Source organism: Lycorma delicatula, chromosome 3, assembly GCF_047948215.1.
Source record: "Lycorma delicatula isolate Av1 chromosome 3, ASM4794821v1, whole genome shotgun sequence".
Lineage (NCBI taxonomy): Eukaryota > Metazoa > Arthropoda > Insecta > Hemiptera > Fulgoridae > Lycorma > Lycorma delicatula.
The window spans coordinates 201,949,760-201,977,014 of NC_134457.1; the positions used below are offsets into that span (position 1 = coordinate 201,949,760).

The following is a 27,255-nucleotide window of genomic DNA, read 5'->3' on the forward strand; positions in this document are numbered from 1 at the left end:
GTGTAAAAATAACTGGCTTTACTAGGACTTGAACGCTGGAACTCTCGACTTTCCAAATCAGCTGATTTGGGAAGACGCGCTCACCACTAGACCAACCCGTTGGGTTGACTTAAAGATTCCTACGCGGAATAATATGTATATGCTGTATACATATAGAATGAATTAAATTAACAATTACAATGAATGTTTATAAAATTAAATTTACGTTTAATAAAATAAAATAATATGAAATTTAAAATATTTCTGTTTAACTATTTGGGCTTTCCGTGGGGACTGCGTGTGAGGCTAGTTTGATGAGGTGATGCGAGCATCTCGTGCGAGGCTAGACCAATCATCAACTGGTAACAAACGGGGCGCTGGATTGGGAGGTGCAATGGGGTGGTCTTATAATATTTCTACAAACAATCGACCGATTTTCGAAATTCAAACGGGGTATTTGTTAGCAGGTTGAAGGCTAAATTTTGCATGCGTTAGGAACACTCTCGATTTAAGAGATCACGGTTATTCCGTATTACCTTCGACACCGATTCCACTTTTAAAAATTCAAACGGGGTATTTGCTAATTTAATACAAAATCACGACGAAACCAAACTAGAACAAAAATTAACTGTTATACATAGAAATGGTCCTTATTACACGACTTCGCAAAAAAAAAGTGTAATGCATTTAGCGTTTACATATGTTTGTTCTATCGTAGCAGCTTAACGGCTGAACCGATTTAGATGTGTGACCCCGCGTTGGAATCCTTACGGTACCGGGAGTGTCATAGGCTGTATAAATAAATAATATATATAGATATGTTTAAATAAATTAAAAATTTAAAAAAAATTATACCATATCCAAATATTATGTACAAAATTGTCACCCGCACGCTCTTTAATTATCCTATATTAAAGTGCAGTGTTTTCACCAACTGATTTTTTTTTTTGGCAGCTATGTTTTTTATTTTTTAATATTTGTCTCTTCTTGTTCATTATTTGTTTTTTATTTTAATTTTCGTTTTAAACTATATTTATTAACAGTTTATATATTTAATTTAAATTATGTTTTATTAACATTAAACATTAAACAAAAATTAAATAAATTTTTGTTTTAATTTTACAGACAAAATAATAAGTATGCTATTTATTCAGATTGTTTTAAAAATCGGGTTAAAAATCTCTATACAAATATCTGAAATAAACATGCGTTTTATGAATGAAAATATTATTTTGTTTTTAATGAATGAAAGAGCATTTTGGTTCGTTATTACATTACAGTAACCGTAATAAGAAGGCTGATACCCAATAGCCTTTCAGCATTTTAACATTTTTTAATTGTTTCTGAAAATATATATTCTATAATGGGAATTTTTTAAATAAATTTGTATAAGATAATATATAGAATGTTATCGATATTCCTTGTGATAAATAATATTCTTTTGTCCTACTTTAGGCAAGTTACTGTTTAAGTTGGTGCAACTTTATCACAACTTTATAACAATCAAATTATTAGTTGGTGTTCTTTGGTGGTTGGGTTTCAATTAACCACACATCTCAGGAAATGATCGAACTGAGAATGTACAAGACTACACTTCATTTACACTCATACATATCATCCTCATTCATCCTCTGAAGTATTATCTAAACGGTAGTTACCGGAGGCTAAACAGAAAAAAAGAAAGAGAGAGAGGCAAGTTACTGTGGTGACTGCTCCTGCAGGAAGGTTAGGCTGAACTCAACTACACGATGTAAGCTAACCTTTTGCTCCAGCTCAGACTGCCCATAGTAATATTTATTATTTTTTTTAAAATTTTCAATATTTCCGTTTTAAATATACAAAATATTTTTACGTAATTGTGCATTTTACATCTGCATAAAATCGTATCAAATTTACAAAAAAAAAACCCAATACTTTTCTTTAGTTTTACTTCAGGTTTTTTGAAGATTTATTTCATTAATGAAGTAAATTAGTTACGTATTATAAAAAAAGAAGTATTTAAGAAATGTAATAAAAAATTGACGTTTTTTATCGTCATAATGAAACTTATTAAGTTTCAAACGCACCAGAAGATTTTTAATGTAACTATTATAATAAACTTACTCAACGCTGAAGAAATTACAAAATACAAAGCGTTTAGACATGAATAGTAATCACATACGAAATTTTAGAAAGTACTTTTTTGAATATTATCTAGATATTTACATTTACATAATCTTTCACGTGGTTTTTCTAAATACATAACTACATAACTGCTTTCCATTTGCTCTGAATTGAAAAGGAATTTATTAAACTTCTGATTTGTTACATATTAATCTTTTGTAGCAGGTAAATCAATTTACTACTTTTAAATAAATGCTGTTTTAAAAATTAAGTTAATTATGTGGTGAATTAATTATAAAAAAAAAAATAAATAAATAAAATAAATATCTATAATCTTCCTATAAAAAAGCATGGTGCGTGGGTTTGTTTGTTTGTTGTATTTGCTCACATTTTTATTTTAGCTGCTATTGGCGTAGAGCGGACCACGTGGTGCGCCGGGCAGCTGCGCAGAACGCACGAACGGGTCATTCGTTCAAACAATTTATACTTATTTATACGAACGATTTGTTTTTTTTTCTGATTAGCCTCCGGAACCGCCGTAAAGTATTACTTCAGAGGATAATTTGTATGAATGTAAATGAAGTATAGTCCTTACAGTCTCAGGTCGATCATAGCTGAGATGTGTGGTTAATTGAAACCCAACTACCAAAGAACACCGGTATCCACGATCTAGCATTCAAAACCGTTTAAAATTTACGAATGATTTCTCTAAAATTATATTTGTGTTTTGGGGATAAAAAGGAAAACGTTGCGTTTAGAGCTGCGTTAAAAAAATTACAATCAAGAAACGGCTAAAAATGTTCAGGATTGAAAGCTTTTCGTAGTAAAAGTTTTTGTTGTTGTTAGTACGTTGAATTAATGAACGTTATTTAGCTGCAATTGGAAAAAAACGTTTAACAAAATCATGTGTAATGAAACATAAACCGTGTAACATTTTCGCGGCAGGTCATAGGCCCGTCTTTTTCCTAATACAGATTAAAATTACTGATTAAATATGTTTTAATTATGTTACAAACTTGTGGCTATGTAAATAATAATTAATGTAGTTTTATATTTTTATAAGTATTAAGCATATCATTTCTAAAAAAAAAAACGTTGAAATAAAAAAGCAACTAAAATAAGCCAAACAATTTTTTTTTTTAATGAAAAATAATAAACACTTTCTAATTATTAAACTAATGATAACACTAATTAATTTGAAACTTTTACAATTTTTTTTGTAAATAATTTGTACGTTTTCGTAAGTTTTTTAAAAATGTAATAAAGAATAATATGATAATTAGAATAATAAAATTAAATATGCGTATTTTGATTTAAAATTATTATTGCAGAATAAAAAGCAATCCTCTGAAAGCAGTAAAAAATTAGTAATAAAAATATTTTATTAATAAAAATGCTTAGTTACTTGGTTGTTGTTATCCAGTTGGCAGCATTGTTTCTTTAAATTGAGATCAGCATTCAACCCCTGATGCTAATACGTTTTCCTCTTGATTTCATTGCATTTTATTCTACACTCACTTAAGTTTTATATTACTCACTAAATTTTCTTTTACACCATTATATGTTTATTATTAAAATAAACATTTTAATTATCGAAGTAAAAATATAAGAAAAATATGTTTTTTTATACCTTATCTGTAGGTGTGAAGAAGTATAGTATCTTGAGTGGTGCTTTGATTGTAAAAATAAAATACAAAATGATTTAAAGTAAAAATGGTTACCGTAAACTGGAGGTTTTTCCAGTTACCCCCTCTTCTATTTTTTTTATTTTATTATTAGTTATTACGGGTATAAATATTAAAATGTAGGTGATCATTCTTCTTTAATATTGAAAAAAAAAACAAAATGTAATTACATTGTTGTGAATATATATCTAAATGAAAATTAGTTTAAACTTGTCAGTATAAGAAACACGGTTGTCTTGGGCAACTTGAGGTAGGCCATTTGGAAATACCAGTGATTATGCGATTTTATCGAGTACTTAATACATTGCAATTCTTGGAACTTGATCTTGTTATTATAACCTTCGCGCTCAAAATATTATTATTATTCATGATTACTTTATGATAAAATAATATTAGCTTCTTCTAGAAGCAATTTAGAATCGGAATACCAAACTCTGCTTCCTTAAATTACACTGTACTATTGACTTACTTTTTATAACGGATTATTTAATAAGGACGAAAAAAAAATATTTGAATGACATAGGTACTCTATTTTTAGGTAATATGTTATTCTATAATTTATTACCTTTCCTAATAATATTTTGGATTAGCGGAAATTTTTAAAGTTTAAATGCTCTCTTTGCGTAATTTATCTTAAATGATTACTGATAGCAAAGATAAGAAAATAAACTTCTTATATAAAATGGTAGCCGATACCTAACTCCGTAAAGAGTGATGTTCTTTAAAATAATATAATTTATTTATTTATTTACACGGTAACAACAGTCTTACGACCCTTACAGTTATTAGAGGAATGACAAATTAGTTTTTTAGCGTGTATAACATGCCATGTCTGATCGGGATTCGAACCCTGGACCTCCGGATAAAAGGCTGAGACGCTACCATTCTGCAACGGAGATAGACAATAAAATATGTCAAGGAATTTTCTTTGAAATAAATCTTGTAATATTTGAATTCTTTCGTAAGAGAAGTTTCATTTTTTATATAATGCATTATATTATATTTTATTATTTAAAAAAAAAAAAATTTTTTTTATAATATGTGTACGACTTTTTCGTAAAAATAATAAATATATATATATATATATATATATATATATATATATATATATATATATATATATATATATTGGATTTTTTATGTTTTGATTGAGAAAATACCCGTTGGTATCATTTTTTCAACCTGTTTTGATATTGTATTTTAAAATAAATTTCATAGTGTATCTTCTTGATGTTTTGCTATAGTTATTCACTGTGAATTTTGACCGTCTCGTAGTTTTCTTTTATACATGTTTCTGAAATTTTCATGTTTTTTTTTTGTGAAATGTTGGAGCATTCATAAACACTTTGTTTTACGGTGCTGAATAAGACGTACCAGGATGAGTTTATAGTAATTCAAAATGCTGTTAACTGAAATTTGTTATATATCAAAATATTGTTCAAATCTGTATACCTCACAGCTACATATTGCATTTTCAGATGGGTTTTAGGATTGCATAGGTAACAAATACACAACGAATTTGTACAAATAATGAATAACAACATTACTTAATGGTAACCTTACTTTAATAGTAAATATAGAATTTGAACCTTCTAAATAAATCGCATTTTATATTTGCCATAAAATATTAAATTTTTAATAACTAGTTTCATAGTAAACAAAACTCGTTACTAGAGTGATTTGTATTTCGTTTTATAATTACATTTCTGTTAACATATGAAGCCTCGTTTTATTTTTAAAATTCTTACCAAAAAAAAAAAGTAAGACCATTTTAATTGTTCTCTGGTTTAACTTTAAGCGTGGGTGAATAGGAAAAAAGAACACTTAACTTGATTATTAGAATACTTGATAATTAGAATCTTTTCCTTATTTTTTATCAGTTTAAAATTTTTTGGCGTAATGATTTTCCGGATTATATATTATATATTAAAAAAATGTTTAAAAAAATCATTTCAATCTTTATGAAAATAACTTTTTTTTTTGAGACCTTTCGTAGAATAAAATTTATTCTGGGCCAAAGTCTCTCAAGAGAAGGTGTATGAGGGGTAGAGAAGGTGTATATTAGGGTACACGCACATCATTAAATTTAGCTGTGGAAGCAATTTTAGAAACTAATGTATGTAGGGAAAGACAAAGATTACAATATATATAGCAGAAAGTGGTGGATATTGGATACTCAAAACTCAATAACATTACAGGATTGGTTGATTAGCAATATTTTATTAACTAAAAGAGGTTTTTCAAAAACCTGGAAAAGAGTGTGTAGAAAATTTTAAAACGAATCTTGAACCAGAGAAATTTGTCATAGATCTTTCTACACATGTGCTCTATAATGTGAAATAGTTTGGTAAAGGATAGACTTATAAAAATGTTAACGAATAATTTATAAAATAAAAATAGATTCACGTATTCAACCAGAGTAATGGTAAAATGGAAATAAACCGCATATCAAATATAATGGAATTACAAAATGGGGACTAAGAAACATAAATGCAATATTGCAGTGAACCAATAAAATCCCTAATGAGATAAAAGCGAGTACATTATAACAATTACTTCAGTTTAAAGGGATTATAAATAAAAGCGAGTACATTATAACAATTACTTCAGTTTAAAGGGATTATAAATAATATAGAATCCATTACTAAAGTTAAAAATAGAGATATTAAAATTAATTTGTTTTTTCGACATTAATTTTGAATAAAAATATTTGTAGAGCTTAAATAACTGTTTTTTGCTAATCAGTTCATGTTAGATTTATTTAATGAGGTTGGGCTGAGTTAAAGAAAAGTTGTTATTGATTGCGATATTTCATTTATTATTTATTTATTTATGTAAACGAATACACCGTCAGTGTAATCATAAAAAACAATAAATCGTAATTTACACACACACACACACACACACACACACACACACACACACACACACACACACACACGCACGCACGCGCGCGCGCGCGCGCATGCACGCACGCACACACATACACACATACATACATACATACATACATATATATATATATATATATATATATATATATATAACGAAAGTTTTCACGAAGCTGTGAAGAAACCGTTATGATATTTCTTATTCTCACAAGGGATAAGAAGCAACTCGGGTCAGGATTTCTACAAATGGTAAGAACAAGTCTGCGTGTTGTCTCGAGTAGTTTTATTATTATGAAAATCCTTTTAAGATATTTAATTACCCCATTCTAATCCTATTCTTTTTAATAAACTATGAAGAATCTTCTTATTTTCTATAATTAGTAAAACATAAAAATAAATCGCTGCAAAATAATTGTCTAATGCTGTATTAGTTTTTATTTAATAAAATATGTATTAAAAGAAAATAAAAAGAACTTTTAGCTCGCTCTTTAATAAATTTTTAACAGTACATCGTTTAGTATTTTGTGGTTATACATGTTATTTACATGTTATATTTTTACGTATATATTAATATGTTTATATACGTGTTATGTTTGGTAATTACAACTGTTATTTATTAATTTGGAATAAATCAAATGCAAACATATTTCCTTCAGTTTTGACAAAGTATCAACATATTTACTGTTTGAAAGTAATTTTCACAATTAATTAAAAGTAAAAAAAAAATTTGTGTCATTTAAATACTTAATACCACTTTAGAAACAATGGTTGGAGGGATTTGTTATTTTTTCTACAGTAATCCATACAAAAAAAGTTTTTTTTTTTAAATTGGTTTAAAATAATCATTTCACAAATAGATCAGTCCTAATATCGAGAAGAGCACCACAATTTGCTACTTCTAGATAGGGAATCTTGGAGAGCTGCATCAAACCAATCAAATGATTGAAGACAAAAATAAAATAGATACATATGGTTCGAATGTGGCTAATTGTTTGAATGGTAAATATTTTTTATTCTAGTTGTAATGTACATTATCTAAACTACATTAATTTTTTTTTGTACAAAATAAAAATCTGGAATAAGAGAAGAGGGAAATAAAAAAGACATGAACAATCTTAAGTACACATTACTCTTTCCTGCTCGGTGGTTTTTTTAAATTCTGGAGTGATTCTGATAACGCATCATTATACCTCTATTTAAAACAATCATTATCATTTTATATTTCTCTATTGCAGTGCGAGTACGCAACTTAACATCTCTTTCTTCTAAATCCATACTGTGTTTTAGATTTAGTCTGCTGTTAAAGAATTGTCTGCTTCTATTCTTGCGAATAGACTTTTCTCTCGACATACCTTCCTTAATCCTCAGAATTAAAGCTGTGACTCTCGCAACTTTAGAATTTCCATTATTTTAATCACCTAGTCGTCACTCGTTCTTTCTCAATTACCATAATAAAAGTTTGTCTTTTATTTTTTTATTTCACAGTTATACTATTTTTTATTTTATATTTGCTTTTCTTTAAAATTACATTAATTTTTGTTGGGTGATATAATTTAATAATCTATCGATGATGATGATAATGAAGAACACATTAATTGCGTAGCCATTTCCAAGAAATAATATGTATTCTATAACCGGTTTATTTAAAAGTCAGGTTTCCCGTTCCCTTTCTTTACTAATATGTTGCATATCCTTGTGGTTAATCCACTGAAATGAAGGTGACATTCAGTGCATAAATAAAACCTTCACCCTGTTTACTAAGAGGCTGTATAATTGGCATCATTGCTTTCAGAGGAAGAAACTACTGCGTTTCTTCTTCTAGTTGGTTTAAAGAACTTCATACGATTTAGAACGATAAATAACACTAGATCAGATAATATTAACAAATTAATATATCCATTTCTTTTAGAAAACAGTGCATTATATATATATATATATATGTGTGTGTGTGTGTGTGTGTGTGCGCGCGCGCATATATATATTTATATATATATTATATACACACATACACTGACTCCTGTTTACAATATTCTACAGCACATGTCTGAATGTTTTGAAGGTATAAGTTGTAGAAAATTCTGCTTTTTAAAAATAATTATTATAATGTATTCCTCTGCAAAAAAGCTTCCAACTTATCGGCAGATTGTTAAATTGATGGTGGATTGTTTTCTCTTATATTCTCCGTACGTAAAAACTTAATTTCTTTTGCGCGTTTTGGTTTTTATTTATGTATTTTTAATTATATTTATTTTTTTTTATAATTATAAGATAAAACAATTTTATATTATGTAGAGTAGCTGTTAATGTGGTTTGTATAAGTATTCAGAAAAAAATCAGTTAGTAATATATATTTTTAAAATAAAAATTAAAAATGTAATCTCAAAAGTTAAGATAAATTTTTTCACATTACTTTTTATTCTTTTAATAAATAAATTTAAAGTTGTAAATATTGATTTAAATTTTCGGTGAATCAGTTACCGCATCTTTATATTTACTTATTTATGTTTATTATATATTTATGTAAACTGTATAAGATGTTTACATATATATATATGTGTCACGGTAAAACCAGGAATACCGGTAAATCTTAAGTTTTACCGGTAAATTCTAACATTTACCAAGTCGCTTGGTAAAAGTCCGAAAAAATCTTGAAAACACATTTATTTCGGACTTTTACCAAATAGTTTTGGTCATTGTTGACATTTACCATAGACTGTTGGTAAAAGTTGGCAATTATGTACTGAAATCACTCAAAAGTATGAATTTAAAAATGCTCTTCCCAATTTCGGAATTTCAGTGCACTACGGGTGAAAAATGAAACAGGTTTTTTTCAAAAGATTACAAAAAACTTTATTTTGCTATATAATACTAAGACATTTCAAAAACTTCACAAGTAATTAATTAACTTTTTTGTGTAAAAATTATTCTTAATAATATTAAATAAAATTCAATCACATTTTCTTAGCAGCATGTTTTTTTTTTAATCATGGTGTTTTGTAAAAGGAAACGAATTTTACGATAAACAGAAAACTGGAAGGCTATATTTTAAAAAAACAGTATTTTTAGTTATATTTTTTAGGTTCTTTATATATCTTTCCTTAAGTTTTAGAATGGTTTGAACGAATAAAATGACTGTATTTAATGAAAAACGTTCAGTTGGGATTCAAAACTTTTTTCTCGCAGCAAAAATTGAAATTAAATTGGGTTAAAAAACAATCCGGATGTTAGACCCAGACTGCGTATTTAAGAGTTAACTATTAATTGGTTATTTTCACGTTTGTAAATGATTAATGTTAATGCAATTTTTTAACTAAAACCCCGAAATTGAGAAGAGGATTTTTTAATTCATGCTCTTTCCTATTTAGCAGTGATTTCGTTACAGAATTGTCAACTTTAACCAACAGAATACGGTAATTGTCAACAATGATCAAAAAGATTTGGTAAAAGTCCTAATTAAATGTGTTTACAAGTTTTTTCCGGACTTTAACAAGTAACTTGGTAAATGTTAGAATTTACCGGTAAAACTTAAGATTTACCAGTATTCGGGGTTTTACTGTAATACATATTTATATACAGTTCTTTGAAGGCTCTCAATGGACCCCCCCTCTGTATGTAATTTTTTTTGTATTCAAATCTACGTACTTATGGTTCCGGTAAATTGGAACTGATTGTAAATTAAACACTACGGCAGAAAAAAAATGATAAAGTGCTGAATTCACATTATTAATGATAAATTTATAATATTTTTTTTTAAAAAATTATTCGTAAATATCGTTTATATCTTTTAAAGAAGTAGAAAAAAAATTACCAATAAATATATATATATATATATATATATATATATATATATATATATATATATATATATATATATATATATAATATGGAAATCAAAAAATTAGTTCGTTAAAAGTATGGAAGGATTTAATTATTTCTGAGGCGTAGAATTATACATTTATAATATAAAATTTTAAAATTCAAATTCGGTTAAGTTTGTACCTTAATGTAAACATCCTTTTTATAAATCCAAAATGTTTGTGAGCTTTTGTACTATGCTCCACAACCTTTTTTTATCAACAAAATAAATAAAGTTTACAGAAATATAAGAAAATATTTTTTTCATATATCGAGTTCTCTATGATTTTCACAAATTTGTGGGCTAAAAGACAAGAAAAAGTTGCGAAGTGAACTGAAAGGAACATGGTGTAAAACTAAAATTAAGTGACTTAAAAGGGTGGTTTTAAATAAACAAATTAAAAAAAATATCTCAATAGCCTGCATGTTATGCTTTTTGTAAAGTTCTCTGAAAAAACTTTTCAACTTTTCTCGTTTCTTTGAACTAATTTTTTTTTCAAAATTAAAACTTTTTGAAAACTATTTGTTTTCAGTAGTATTTGCCGTAAAGTTAACTCTCAGATAAGTTTTATAATAAAGAATTTATTAACTATTTATTTAGAACATTTAAAAATTAAAAAAAAAATCATGTAACTTTTCAATTTCGACCAAATTTTTAATACTTTAGCTAAACTACTTAAGTAATAATTGATTTTGGTTCATAAATCGCATTCATAAACACGCAATACTGTCATACAAAGTACAAAAGTACAAAGACAAAAGAAAAAGTAATTTTTGTACAGCCCGTAACTTGGAAACAAACGTTTTTCGATCTTAAATGAAATTTTTTCATTATTTTGATCACGGTAATACGTCTATGAAGTATGGCAGAAACATCTTGACGTATATGTGGTTTTTATTTTATTATTTTTATGTACAATTAATTATTAACTTTATTTTTATTATAAATCATGTCATTTTCTTGTCAACTGCTGAATTAGAAATTGGAAAATCTTTATTTCTAATAAAAAAAAAAAAATAATAAAAAAATAATAGTGTAACTGGCAAGTTATTTTATTCTTTTTTAACGGTAGCCTTTTGTTCAGGAGATATATTTAGACTTTATTAATTTTTGTTTTTGGAAGGATGGAACAACGGATAAGCAGAAATCAAATTTTTTATTGTCTTTGTAAAGTTTTAAAGTTGTCTTAACATGATCTAATATTATGGAAAATATGAATGCGAAAGTAATTTTATTGTTGAGCAGAACTTTTAACGTAAATCCAACCGTAAAACGTTATTAAGCAATGTACGAAACATTTGATATTTATAAAAAAAGCTTTAGCCTTGTTGCCTTGCTATTATGAATGAATCGAAAGATTTTAAAAATTCTCTAAACGAGTAAATTTAATTATCTTTACTATTCATTAGACGTATGCGCTAGAAATTTTACGTGCGACCTGAAATTTTCACACAGAGCGATGTTTGCAGCTAGAGTATTAATCAGAATTCTGGGAACGATACACCTCTGTTACTTAAAACGAGCAACTAAAAAACATCTATGTACATTAGTTAATCTTATAATCATTTTAGTTGTGTTATATATGTACATACGAAATTTCTCTATTTCATCATATTGGTGTCTTAGTAATAAACATTCACTGAAAACAAAAAATTATAAATTTTTTTTTTATAAACTGAAATGTTGAGTAATTTCCCAACAACCTGTTAAAAATTAGATTTATCTTAAAATTTTACTATAATAGTCATAATGCACAATTCAATTTTTTTTTTATTTGGTAAATTAAAAAAAAGATTTTAATACAATTTTAAAAATAAAACGAGTAGTTAAAATGATAAGTGGGTTAAGTTTGCTCCTCTTCACAAAGCTTTTTCTTCTCCAAATCAAATCTAATATTTTTTTTGTTTTAAATCTTTATTTACAATCTCTTACATTTTTTAAGGAACCTTAAGTAAATTATATCACATACGTAAAAGGAATCCCTATTGAAATTCTTCAAAACTATAGAACTTCTGAGGGTAAAACTTTATATAGTACGTACCAGCGGCGGCTCGCGTATAGACACTGTGGAACTGCAGCCCCCCCCCCCCTATTTCCACTTGATATTATCGATAACATATAATATATGAGTCCTTTTTTCTTTAATTTTCTTTATACTTTACAATATCCTTAATCTTAAAGTCAGTAGCCATCCCACAGTTAATGAAAAAGATACAAAAATCTTTGTATGGAACTATGCGCTTTATAGTTTCAGCGGCGTGGTGTTTGGTTGTTGTGCGGATGCGCACATAGGAAGCTGCACGCGGGCTACGAGGGAGAGAGGGAGAACTGTCGATCCCGCAGTGCCGATCGTGGCGTGCTAGTGGAAGGTAGTTTTTTTTTTACTCCGCGTGTGTTGTGCTTATAAACCGTGAACCATATTCTTCAATGTGATAAAGTATAGAATTAGAGGTAAGGCCAAATTATATTAAAATATAACACCATTTAGCCTAATTATTAAAATTTCATTCAAAGTAAAATTTATAATTTTTTAATTAAAATATGTCAAAATATACAAACTGAATATCAGCTACCAAAAAAGGAAAAATTACTCACAGACCTAAAACACACCTATTAAATTATATAAAACTTCGATATACGGCTGGACAGGATGTTGTTCGACCTTTTAAAATTAAATTCTTCTTCTGATATGTAGAATATTAAAATATATTTTTTTATTTTTTAAATATTTGTTTTTTTAATAAATATAAATGCGAGCTAGCAACTGGTAACGGTAAAAACTGGATCTAATACTATTTAGAAATCGTTGGAATTTTATTTAATATATTTCTTTTACTATCTTAATAATGACAAAAATATGCAAAACTGGCCTAAAATAATTTGATAGTTTAAGTTCATAATAATAATGAGATTATTTTTACAGTTGAGCTCTATCCTTTCGAAAAATTATTATATTATTATTTTATTTTATAAAATGAGCAGATGTCATGTTTTAAATACCTTATTTAGGATGCAGTTTATTATATATGAATTTAGACGAGATGTGGATAACATTATATAAATTCCATTACATATGTGAAACATTGGATCGGGTATATATGAATACCTCAGATGAAATATATGTTGAATTTAACAGATAAATGAGAATTCAAATCTTTTTTAACAGGTAGCCAAAACTGGGTATTTATAAACGAATGGGAATTTATAAAGTTTAAAATAATCACCTAGAGTTAACTTTTAGATATAATCCACAGTGTTACCTTTAGATAAGAATTTCATGGTTAAATTACGTTGAACAATTGCATAGTTGTTGAGAAGGTAAGAATATGCCAGTAAGAAATTATTGGGGAAACATCTCATCATTTAACGTGACATCCAGAACAGTTCTGGACTTTGGAAAGACCAATAAAGTTAGCGAGATAAGTTAATGACAATATTAATAAATTAAATATTATTTCTGTTACTTAATGAAAATTGATCTTTATTAGATTAAAATACATGCGATTGAGACATTTTTATAATATTACTTAAGTAATTAATATTTTGATTATTGATTACATTAAAGAATATATATTTACATGTTACAAATTTTTTTTTTGTTCAACAACCAGTTCATTTACAATTGGCTCTTAATGGAGCGATAAGTAAGGCGCTTTGGATTTCTTAAGGAACTCCCAAAATAATTCCATTCATAATAATAGTTATAACTAATCTTAAATCTAAAAATATTTCTTACAACACTTCATAGTCCACAAAAATCATACATTAAAAAATAAAACCTGTCATGCAGCAGCTCCTAAGTCGAGCGCCTGATGACATTTCAACCTTCGAACCTCCCTGCAGTTATCGAGCAGATTGATAGAAAAGTGGTTGACTTGATTTTCCAGTCATTGCTATTATTTAACACTGCGCTGTCGCGCAACCTCACGAACCGTCGGAAGCTCTAGATATCGTGAATTTCATCATTCCGCGTGAACCGTGGTGCCTCTGCAATTGCCCTCGTTACTTTGTTACATGTTACAAATGAACTTTAAAATATTAATCTTACACCGCGTAACCTGATGTTCCAGCAGTTATTTTTCTATTACTCAACAAAATTTTCATATGAAAATTTTTAAAAAAATTTTTATTTTATTATTCAAGTACTTATTACCAACGGCAGTCAATGAATTTAAAACGACAGAGCTAGGAACCTTCATGTAATATTTAAAAAAAAGAGATTTTATGAAAGTCGTATAAAATTTTGTTTTCTATAATGTCGCTTTAAATGCACATTCTTAAATAAAAAGGAAAAATGTTTTATCAAAATTTCGGGGTACCTATCGAACATCATTTGAGATTATAAAGAAAAATTATTTAAACTATTACTTTTGTTTTATTTTTATTTATTTATTTTTTTGTTAAATGTTTACTCAGTATTTAAATTAAAAACAAAAAAAAAAAAAATGGGTTTAATAATTATTTCTCCTATTATTTTTTTCCTATACATGAATTCTGAATGAATAAAGAAATCTGTTTTTCCCTTTGAGGTAGTCGTCCACCGATAAAGATCTCCAGAAAAAAAATAACAGCTAAGATTTAAAGTACGTAAATTGCTTTTTTTTGATAAAATTAATTAATTTTACATGTTCTGTTTTCTTTTAACTAGGATTTTTTTGGCATTCATGTATAAACTCTTACTTATCATAAGAGAAACTTATTTAGTTATTATAAAAACTAACATGACACTGACACAAATCGAGATTAAGGACGAGATTAAGAACAGTTATATATGTTTACCATGTAAAATCTACGTTATACTGATTACAGTATGTGTTAAATCAATATTATTTTACCCAACAATATTGTGAAATATAACATTTTTTCAGTATATCAGCAGTATTTCGAGAATATTAAGCTTTTTTTTCGTATCTTACAATTCAATAGTTGTAATTACCGAATGTAGTGATATTTACTGATTACATGCATTGTAATTAGCAGTAATTAATTATTTAATTGTTACATAAAAACAAGCAAACAAACGTTTTCTTCAATAATTTGAATACAAATTTTAATTTGAAATGAAATTGCTTGGGTTAATAATGTGATTTTATACTGTAGTAATAATTTCTTTTAAGAAAGGTAAAGAATGAAATCTTTATTTTTTTACCGTTTTTTATGAAACGAGTTACTTCGTTCATCGGAAAAGATAAAAATTGACCATTATATATCATTATTATGTAAATATGTAGTCGTATACATCAATAATAAATTTAAAAAAAATAAATAAATATAAAAATCTATCGGTTAAAACATATTCATATTGCAATAATTTGCAACCTTAGTGTATCTTAAATAAGTATTTCCAGTTTCAATTAGTAAATTATATGTTATCTTTCAGATTTTTTTTGCATTTCTATCAAGTTTATTAATGTAATTATAGAACGTAACAAATAAAAACTAGTTAAGAAACGGATTCATTATACATTACATACCGTTGTGTTATTCTACTTTTATGATCATATTGGATCCGTTTTAAACAGTGTAATAATAATAATTATTATTATTATTATTACAAATAAATATATAATTTAATGTATATATGTAATGTTTACTGTATTTAACGTTATGTAACCTAAATATTTTTATATCGAAAGAAAAATTAGTTGATTAAAACTAATGTATTTTAATCTATAATTTATATTTTATATATTATAATGTATTATAACGAGGCTAATGGGTCTATATTTTTTTAATGTGTTCTTAATATACGCGTATAGCCTTAATGATGAATTAATTGCCGATTTCTTTGGCATTTTAGGAAATGTATTTTTCTTTTTTAATTTGTAAACGTAGTATTAACAGCATTCTTTGTGTATAATTATTATAGTTTATACTTTTTTTATTATATTTGTGTCTCAAATAATAACTATATATCATCTTTTTAATGAATAAAATAATTCAACATTTAATTACATGAAACTTTTGTGATAAAATTTGATAAAAATATTAAAAGTAAATAAATTATTGGTTACTATTTACAATTTGGCGCCGATACCAAAAAGTGGAAAATTGAAAAAAACTGTAAAGCATTATCTTACTACTTCTACATAAATTTCTTTTAAAGATTTTTTGTACAGTTAGTTATTGTCTAATCCTACAGCTAATTTCATTCAAATAACTTCTATAAAGAAAAGAATTCTGTAAAATAATTTAAGAAAAATTTCATCGATATGAATATATAATTTATTTGTTGTCACCATTAACGCTTATTAATAGATTGTTACGACATGAAAATATATACATATATATCTTAATGTTTATCTGATATTCAAAATATTTTCACGTAAAAATTCAGTAAGATGGTTTAAGAAATTTCCTTTCATCGGCACTGCTGTACGTAAAACAGACTAAATAAGGTTCAGTGTCGGCTCGCGTATACGCACTATGAAACTGCAACACCCCCTACTTCCACTTGATATTATCGATAACATTTAATACAATGAATCCTTTTTCTTTAATTCTTTCTTTATACTTGTAATATATAATCCTTAAGCTTAACGTCAGTAGCCGTTCCACAGTTTATGAAAAAGATACAAAACTTTTTGTATGGAACCGTGCGCTTCACACTTCCAGCGGCGTGGTATTTGGCTGCTGTGCGCATGCGCACATAGGAAGCTGCAAGGGAGAGAGAGCACTGTTGCTCTCGCAGTCCCGACCTTGGCGTGCTGGTGGAAGGTAGATTTTTTTTAAGGAATATGAGAGTGGTTTAATTGTTTCTTTCAGTAGTAATCAGATTGTGGCCAAAAGCAAAGGCTGTTTGATTGCCAAATCTCTCCAAAATCATGCTAGAAGGGCGAAAGAGTACGTAATTAGTAAAAACTAATAATGTATTATTTATTTCTGTGTAATAGAATTTTAAATTAAGCACCATTGGACTATAGTGTTTTTATGCGGACATTTTATTAAGTTATTATCTTATATTACTAAACAATATTATCTGATTGGCGTTTTATTATTTATTCGGTGTATCGTATTCTTGGATGTGTTAAAGTGTAGAATTAGATTATTATCTGCTTTCATTTGATTCATTTTTTTCGGTTCTTTTATTTTACAGTAATCTTTAACCATGGCCTTGAAAAAGTCCAGGAACAACGTTTTTAGGAGCAGCACCCCCGTTAATTTTTTTAGCTAAGAACCGCCACTGATAAAATTTCATGTAAATGTACTATAAATTTAAGAAAAAATAACACAATGTTGCTTCCTAGAGAGCCTTAGCTATGCTTGTTAATAGTAATTTTGTCTATTTTCTTTGTTCCTTTTCTAATTTTTATCATGTTATTTTTTTTGTTTAATATGAATTCGATATCAAAGTAAGTGTTAGTAAATTTATGATAATAATTTCTTTTTAATTTGGCACTTTCTTTAAAATATTGAAGCTTTTTTCTTTTTTTAATTTTTTTTTCATTTTATTGCAGGTTTTCAAAAAGACACAATAGTAATAAAGTTAATAAAGTACTATAATGTTATATTACAATTTATTTAGGTAGAATAAAAGTTGTTGAAAAGTGTAAATAAATGATTGATTACATTTCAATTTATTTTTAATATTTAATTACAAAATTAAATTAAAAGTTATCTTTACTTTTATTATTGTTGTTAACTAAATGGTTTCTTTTAAAATAATTTTTGTTTTAAAAACTATTTTTACGGATAAAAATTAGTTTTCTTTAGCCAGTTTTCATTTTTTTTTTTTTTTTTTTTTTATAATATTTGACTAATTAAACCTTTAACTTTTAATACTTAATCCGTGGATATTTTTCACATGTAATCGATAACATAATTTCGCAATTTGTTGGATAGAAGAGTACATGTGCATTCTTTCTGATTGAATTATTAATTTCGACTTTAAAAAAACTCAGGTGTTCTAATTTATTTCCACTCAAACTTAAAATAAATTTACCAAAAATTGTAGAATTTTGGTATGTAGATTGTAAAATGACGAATAAAAAATAAACCAAAAGCAGGCTTGCTCAAGTTAGGAAAGATTTCAAGCAGAAAATATATCTACTGGTTTTACATTTAGATATAGAAATTATAATATTTTTATAAAGTATTCCAATTTATCAGAGCGAAACCTGAATAATAATAAAAAAATAATAAGAATAAAGGGGAATAGTAATAAGAAAAGGAAACCTGAATATAAAAGGGAATAAAGAGTAAATCTAGAGATACAGGTGGGTTGATATGTTGATATATAAAATAAGGATTTTAAAGCTAATTGGAGAAGATTGAAGTTTGAAGGAGATTGATATCAAAAGAACATGGTTGATGGACCTTGTATTGAAACATTTAAAGTTGAAGAATTTACTTAGAAATAGAAGAGGACAGGGTAAAATTACTAAATAAAAAGGGAACAACGGTTAGAGTATATGAAAGATGTACGATATAAAATTATTGATGAAAAGCAAGAGACTAATACGTCGTGGAAATGTATAAAATACACCAATAATGCAATACGACCAAACTAAGTTAGAATTCTTTTACTTCGGCTTCATATTATGAAAATCAAATGATTTTTAAAGTAAAAATGCGAAAAGGTTTTACGAATACCTTAATAGACAAACCGGCTACTTATTATTATAAAAGTTGGATTGATTCATACTTCAATAAAAATCATAAATCGAACAAGCGATGTGGTTCGTTATTGAAATAATAGCTCATTTTGACAGCGCCACTAAGAAAATTCATATTTAAAAGATGGGTTATAAATAATGTAGAAGATCTGAATCGTCGTATGAGTTATTTCTGTTTAATATTTTTCACACATATGATGTGTGAATTATCGATTTCAAAAATTTATTTTCCTGAAGTTTGAATTTAATTTACGTAAATTTTCTTTATATTAAAAAATGATATTGCTTTAGTTTTACTCGCCGAAGTACTTAGATGTAAAGCATATTTATTAATAATATACTTAAAATTCATCAGTGTATTCGGAAAGTACCTGTGCAGTATGCTTTAGAATTATGCGGTGCATTTTCTTATTTCGGCGTTAGATTGGTTGCTTTGTAGGTTCGTTATAAGTACAAAAGATATAGGAATTATTACCGCACATAAAGCTGTAAGGAAAGAACTGAAATTTTTCCACTACATATTAATGTGTGTTCAAGGACTTAAACCGTGCCAGAATACTAGATTGTTTTCAATGGTTTAACCGTTTTTTGCCCAAAATTTCGTAGATATCCTCGACATTACGTTTTTTACTGATGAAGTGTGGTTTCATTTGGAAGGGTATATTAATTAACAAAATACACGACTGTGGTTGATAACTAACCCCGTGAATTACACGAACGATCTTTACACGAAGTAAAAATATGAGTCTGGGTCGGTGTGAGTAGAACACGCTTTGTGGGTCCAACCGTTTTTGAAAATACACTTAATAGTGATCGTTATTGTGCTGCTTTAATAAACTTCATTAGTCAGTTAACAGAAGTGAAAATCAATTACGAATGGATCCGGCAAGATGGCGCTACAGCCCACACAGCTAACAGGTCGGTGACTTTTTTACGAAATGTCTTTGGTGAACGAATCATTTCGAGGGGTCTGGCCTGCACATTACCCGACCTGACTTCCCCAGATTAGTTTGTATGGTAAATAGCGAAACAAGTGGTGTATAGTTACAGATCACGCACGATTGACGAACTAAAAACCGCAATAACGGTATACGTACGAGACATTCCAGTACATCAGCTGGTTGCAGTGTTTGCAAACAAACTGAAACGTCTGTAGTGTTTATTGATGCTGGAGGTCATTTTTAACACCTTTTATAAATTAATCCATTTATTGTAATACCCGTTTTTATAAAATAATGAAATAAAAAGATGAAGTAATAATTAAGAAAGTTTTTGTCGTTACGCTTCCATGATACCATCGCAAAGCGACCTTTCGAACGCTCTGTATAATAATTTAAATAAAAAGCCAGTTGAAAACTGCTACTAATTTGAGACGGATTATTTATTCGCCTATAGTAAATAAGCCATTATTTTTGTGTATATAATTCGCTTGATACTACTAAATAGATAATAAATGTGTTGTATTGGCTGGCTTACACGTATTTTATATGCATTACACGAATATCCTGATTTAAAATCTCGTTTAATAACCGTTACTTTCAACGGTGAATTACTTCGTACCCGTTTTAGTTTATAGGTTTACCATATTTAAAATCATTTAAGTTTATTTATATGTTAAAAATACGCTCTATTGTATTCGTATAAAAAATAGTTTAATTGATTTTAAAATATATTCGTTTGAGATTTTAGTGTACGGGTCAACAGAGTTCATGGTAAAATACATAAGAAAACAAGATTTCGGACATCTGTGTCCTTCATTCATTATTTTCTACCTACACAGATATTTTTAGTTGCCTGAAAAAATAAATTTTTATCTACTTCCTTCTATGACATATGAATCGTTTTCTGATATACACTCGTGATAAATTCGTTTGATTTTTATCATTTTTCTAATTTTATTCGCTACATTACTATTTTAAAATTTAGTAAATTCAAAAAATTTTGTCGTGATTTTTCTTCTTTTTTACTTTTATTATTTATTCGTAATAAATAAACTCGTTTTCTTGAGAAATATAGAAAATACTATTAACATTACCTCTTTGTTCATTTACTTCTTATTAAAATAAATTTATAGTTGTTGAAATATTTCTAAAACTAATACAAATTCGAATGAATCATTGCTAAATAAATATTATTAAACATTTTTTTAAAACAAATTACAATAATTTATGATGTTCACTCCAAAATTTATTTTTTAATGGATTAAAGTTTTACCCACTAGCTTTTTGATAAGTATGAATACTCATTACGCCACATTTCAAACTTTATACTATGCTTCCGAATTGTTGGAAAAAACCCTAAAAAATGAGAATAATTTAAAAAACAACTATATTTAAAGATGTAGTAGGTTTTATAATCTGTATTATTTCTGTACGATCTTAAAATTTTTTATCCCGTAATAACGGCGTAATTAAAGAAAAAAACGTTAAAAAATTTACAAGCATAAGATGGTACAATAAGAAATAAACAAAACTCTCATTTTTTAATGTAGGGGTGTACTAAGGCCTATCCCTCTCATAATAGAAAAAAATCTTTTCGTAATTTCGTTCTTCTAACGCCTCATTAAAATAAAAATACAAATTTTTCAAATCAAAATTTAAAAAGTTAAAACATTACAAAAATCGATGTAGATGAATTTTTTTTCCTTTAAGGGTGTTTTGAAATAATTTTTTTTTTAATTTCAAAATTATACATCCAGCTACATTTTTGTAGTTTTATCTATTATAAGCTAGAAAAAAATTCTTGAGTAAAATTTAACATTGAGTCCAACTTTAAAAAAATAGAACTCCCTAAATATTTTTTCCCCATCACACAAGGTTTCCGAGAGACAGGCATTTGTAATTTCAAACATTTTAATACTTTCTGCATTTTTAACTTCACAATATTTAAACATTTGACTCACCTAGAAAGTAAGAAATGACGATTTTCTGTTATATTTCGCTTTTAGAGCATCAGTCTTGATGGTTCAACAACAATTGGCCAGAATATTAGGATTCCATTTGCCTTGATACCTCTTTTCCATAGCTGAAATCTTCTGATGAAAGTGTTCCCTGTGCTCATCGCTCTCTGCGCAAAGTTTTTCCGGGAAGAAATCTAGGTGAGAGTTCAGGAAGTGCACTTTTAAGGACATATTACAAACCAAATTTTTATAAGATCGTTGACAATATCACAGTAATTTTCAATCTTTTGATTTCCCAAAAAAACTCTGATTAACCTTTTCGAATGCTTGCCAAACTGCGGTGGATTCAATAGTTCCCGAATCTTTTCATCGTGCATTAGTGATTGTATTTATGAACCCACAAATATTCTTCTTTATTTTTTACATCACTAATTTTAGGAAACTTCTGTTTTAAGCATATGAAACCAGAAGTATTGCCCTTGGCCTTGACGAAATTCTTCATTAATTATAATTTGATATGTATCGAAGGTATATACACATTTAGAAGGATTACACAATGGGTCATGTTTCACATTTTTCTGTTCAGGAATGAGTAATTCGCGTTTAACCGATTCTTTTCTAATGAAATTGTTTTTTTTCTGTCCCTACTATCCCATTCATGCAAAAACAACAGTACTTTGTGTAACCAAGCTACAGACCAAGAATAAGTGCAATTACCTTCAAATCACCACAAATATTTCATTCATACACTGCATATTGAAGCTTTTCCAACATAAATTTAAAGTTTTAATATGTTTCGTACGCAGAGTAAGTCAAGTACTGATGGGAATTTATTGCCATTATGCAGAAGCACAGCTTTTAAACTAACAGGGGAATCAGTGAAGAAACGCCATTCTGTTGGGTTACGTTCATTACAAAAAATCTCCATAAGAAAATAAATGTCATTACATTACTAAGCCATTTTCTTCAGAAAAATAGACTTTAAATTCAGAATTAAGATTACGATAAGTACATATCTTTGTATTCTTTTGAAGAAGATTTTATCCTTTTAACTAGGGAAGCAAGCATTTCAGATTGTTTTTTGAATAACTTTAAATCTCGTATGAGGTCGGTAAGATTTTCTTGAGGCAATAAATGAGGCTCAGATGAAGTGTTTTGTTCAAAAGTGATACAACATTTGAATAAAGAAATCCAAAGATACAACCAGAATCTGTTTCTTTTTCTTCCTTACTTTCATCAGACTCTGAGCTCTCTTCATCTAATGTCACATGTTCTGGAGATTTTCGTATGAGCAATTCTTCGCTGTGTGGAACTGGTCTCATTGCAGATTGCAAGTTAGAGTACATCACTGTATGTTTTGATTTTAGGTCCAGTCGAGTTTTGGCCCAGTCGAGTGAAATCAAAAGAGGAGGTGCACAACTAGGTGTTAGAACAGACCTAAATCCAAAATTTCAACATCCTATGGCTAATCATTTTTGAGTTATGCGAGATACATAAAATTCAAACACTTTTTTACTAATGGAGTAAGGCTTCGCCTTTGGGACTTGAGCATCACTTCACCATATACACAACAATGTTGTTGTGATGATGATGATTTAAACAAACGCTAGGTATTTTGTAACTAACGACTAATTAAAAGAAATAGAGTTGTAAGTATGTAATACAATAATTCAGACACACGAAGTACTCGCAATGACGTGTTTACTGGTTCACTACTACCTCACAACTTGCAACGTTTTGAAGAAGTATGCTGCACTAGGTCACGTTTGTACCTGTCTACACACGTCTGAACATGTGCAACAGTAACAATGCTATCATTTGAGTTACCTCCTTTGATTCCATCATATTTACTCTGCTCTGGGGGCTTTTACTTGACAATGGACAAATGGATGAAAATATTTTTTAAATATCTAAAAAAATTGGAATAACAAAAAAAACTGTGGGTGATGGAGAAATTCCGAATACGTATTTGGAAACACGATAAAAACTGGATATCTGTTGGTACTCGTGAGACAAAAATCATGTTGAAGGGTGTAATTATTAATAAATCAATATATTTAAATTACAAAAAAAAAGTTAAAAAGAAGGAATTTGAGAAAAGTCTGATTCGAACCGATGTGCCATCCCCTTATAAGATCAAAATATTTCATTAATTAAAATTTTATTTATCTATAACTCTGGAACCAATGAAAATACGTACCACTTATTATATACCGTTGAAAAGCTTTCGATGAGGGCTTATTACAGGAGTTAAGAAAAATTCCAAAATCCAAATATGTTTTGATTCTGGGCTTTTTTGGACACTTTTGGTTCAGTCGATTGCAATCAAAAGGAGAGGTGCACAACTAGATGTTAGAATAGTTCTAAATCCAAAATTTCTACATCCTATAGCTAATCATTTTTGAGTTATGCGAGATACATACGTACGTACAGACGTCACGCCGAAACTAGTTAAAATGGATTCAGGGATGGTCAAAATGGATTTTTTATTACGATGAAAAAGTGCAAAAATAATACGTAAGCGAATTACAATAAATATGAAGTATTGATAACGAATATTTTAATATGTGTTAATAAAGAAGTTACTGCATAGAATGGATTTTAGCATTGGATGAAAAATTAGTTAGGCTGACGATTACTGTAGAGTTAAGATACGACGTTATATATTTAATATTTTATACTAGATTCTACATGTGACGTAATGTATTAAATAAATGTTTATATTAGCATTATTAACGGTAATTGGAACTGATTTTGTTACATAAATAATGTTAATGAAAGTAACCATTACTTGTGAGTGTTTATTAACACCTTGAATTTAATTTTTTTTATGTTATACATAAATTTCGAATAAAAATGTGTGATGTTAATTTGTTATTCAGCTGTTAAAAAATTCCTGATTTATTGGATAACGTATTATTTGTCTTACTTCTATAATATAAAGGACAAAAAATATCCTCTTTTCTATGCAGCTACTTAAAAATCTTTCATCCGAAAGAGATAAAAATAAGAGCGTAATAAGAACAGCTAGAAATAAATTTTTATTAGTATCATTTTCCTTACATAATTATATAAATACTCAGATTTGAATTGGGGTCATCGTATTTGTACATATACATATAATATTTACATCCTTTACTGTATGCGCTGTTGCATACGTGATATAACACTGCGAGTTCATAATTATATATTAAATAGCATGTGACATTGATGTAATAGTGGAGATAACGGCTCAATGGCATATAACCTACTGACCAACCAGTTTATTCGTTTACCGACTCGCGTAATGGACTAGCAAGACGACCGGCAGATGACTTGTTCTGTACTTCCCTACACTTCTTTTCTCACCGGTTATAAACTAAACACGTAACACTTCCATTAATAACTAAGAAACCTACAAGATTTTGTAATCTTTGCCCTAAAGCTGGTCAACATCTTGCGCAATATATTTTAATCTTTAACAGATCCGCCTTCTTTATATGTGTATATATTTTTTTATTTTATAAATAGAAAAGGGTGTGTCAGGTTACACACAATTTACAAATATTTAACTATTTTTTAACTTCTTGTTATTTTACACGCGGAATATTAAAAAACATTTTTAAATCCAGTTGACTGGTTTTATGCTATTCTTCATTATTTTCTGTTACGTGTTAAATCTTTTAATTTTAATTTTTTTCTACGTCCTAAATCATCAATTATCTGTTTAATATATTCCGATTTACTAGCTGACCGGCAATGTTTCGCTATTGCTATATTTGAGTACATACATAGATTAAACGAACACAAATGAAAGTTTGATAAAACATTGAAAAACTGAACATCACAAAATCTAACATTGTTTATTTTTACTCTTTCCCTCTTTCAATCTTCACCCCTTCCACTCTTACCCTTTTTCCCTTCTTCACTTTTTTGCAAAATATTTCTTTTCACGTAACTAATATATATTCTGAATATGGGCCAAATCGGACCATAAATACAATTTTCCGAAATATCTCGACCCACGCACCACGTAGCGGGTCTAAAATAATTCAGATACCTTCACGGGCATGCGCAAAACAAACTAACGAAAGTTTATCGCAATCGAATGAATAGTATAGAAACGTATACAGGACAAACAAACAAACAATCATTCATTTATATATATATATATATATGTATATGTATAAGATTTTACCAGAAATTTCTTTCCCTTCCAGTTCGTCTTAAAACCTTCATTCCGAATTTTATTTTATTTTTAATTTCTAATTTCTAATTTTTAGCAACTTCGTGTAACATCTTATTTCAAAGACTTCTATTCTTTGCTTTATTATTCTGTTTCGGCTATAGGCTAGTTGACTGTTTTTGAGAATCCGGTTTATATTACGCGTCAACGTCTATTTTATTAAAATATAAAGGTTATAACACATAAACGATCATTTACATGATGTATTTTGCATTTTTATAAACCAATTACATTTTTCCCGCAAAAACGCTCCCTGTAATGGCCATTCGTATGACGTCACACCTTAACAAAACAATCAGATGTTTAGTGCAGTGTTTTAGGCATTTCGAAAATTACTTAATTCAAGTTTCACAAGTACTGTGTAGACCCTCATTGTGAAAGTACTACCATTAAAACAACTAACCAATTGTTTGTTTAACTGTATACATGTTTATTTAACAACTGTATACAATTTTGCACGAACTTTATGTTCCGGGCATATTTTACATTTAACTGTACATACAAGTATTTTGCCATCACGGTTTAGCTGCACGTAGCTTACATCATTTCCTTAGGAGGATATAAAATAAAATTTATCTATTATTATAACTATTTAATTATGAGATACGTTTTACTTCTGACAAATAACCTCAAAAACAATACGGTCAAAATCTGTTGTGTGCCCACTAAATAGCTGTCTGCTTATAGCCCGTCGACCAATGATTAGTTTGCTACTTAGTTCTTAGATGGCGCCACTGAAACGCTATATTGAAATAAGAAAATAAATAAATAAAATTATCAATATAATCTAATTATACTTTTTCCATTGCAAAGATTTGTTGTAATCGTCGTACTATTACAGAAAATCGTATAACACGCGAAAAATGTGTTTTTTAACACAAAATCAACAAACCACATAGATCGCCGTAAACAAAAATCTGACGTTTTGCAAGACATCATGCGCTCTGATTGGTGTTTTATGTCGCGTGACCAACGGGCTTTATTTTTACTTATTTATTTCTT

At 28.0% G+C, this 27,255-nt stretch overlaps 1 protein-coding gene across 2 annotated transcripts in view; it reads right to left on the reverse strand.

Annotated features, from left to right (window-relative positions):
- Positions 1-27,255, reverse strand: part of LOC142322367 (uncharacterized) — a 126,407-nt gene that overhangs the window by 39,654 nt on the left and 59,498 nt on the right. The window contains exon 1 of one of the 2 annotated variants that reach the window (XM_075361373.1): positions 3,488-3,733. The exons of the other annotated variant lie outside the window; for it this stretch is intronic. The gene's annotated coding sequence lies outside the window, so the exon portion shown is untranslated. Of the gene's footprint in view, positions 1-3,487; positions 3,734-27,255 lie in introns of those variants that run through there. 2 annotated transcript variants of the gene reach the window in all.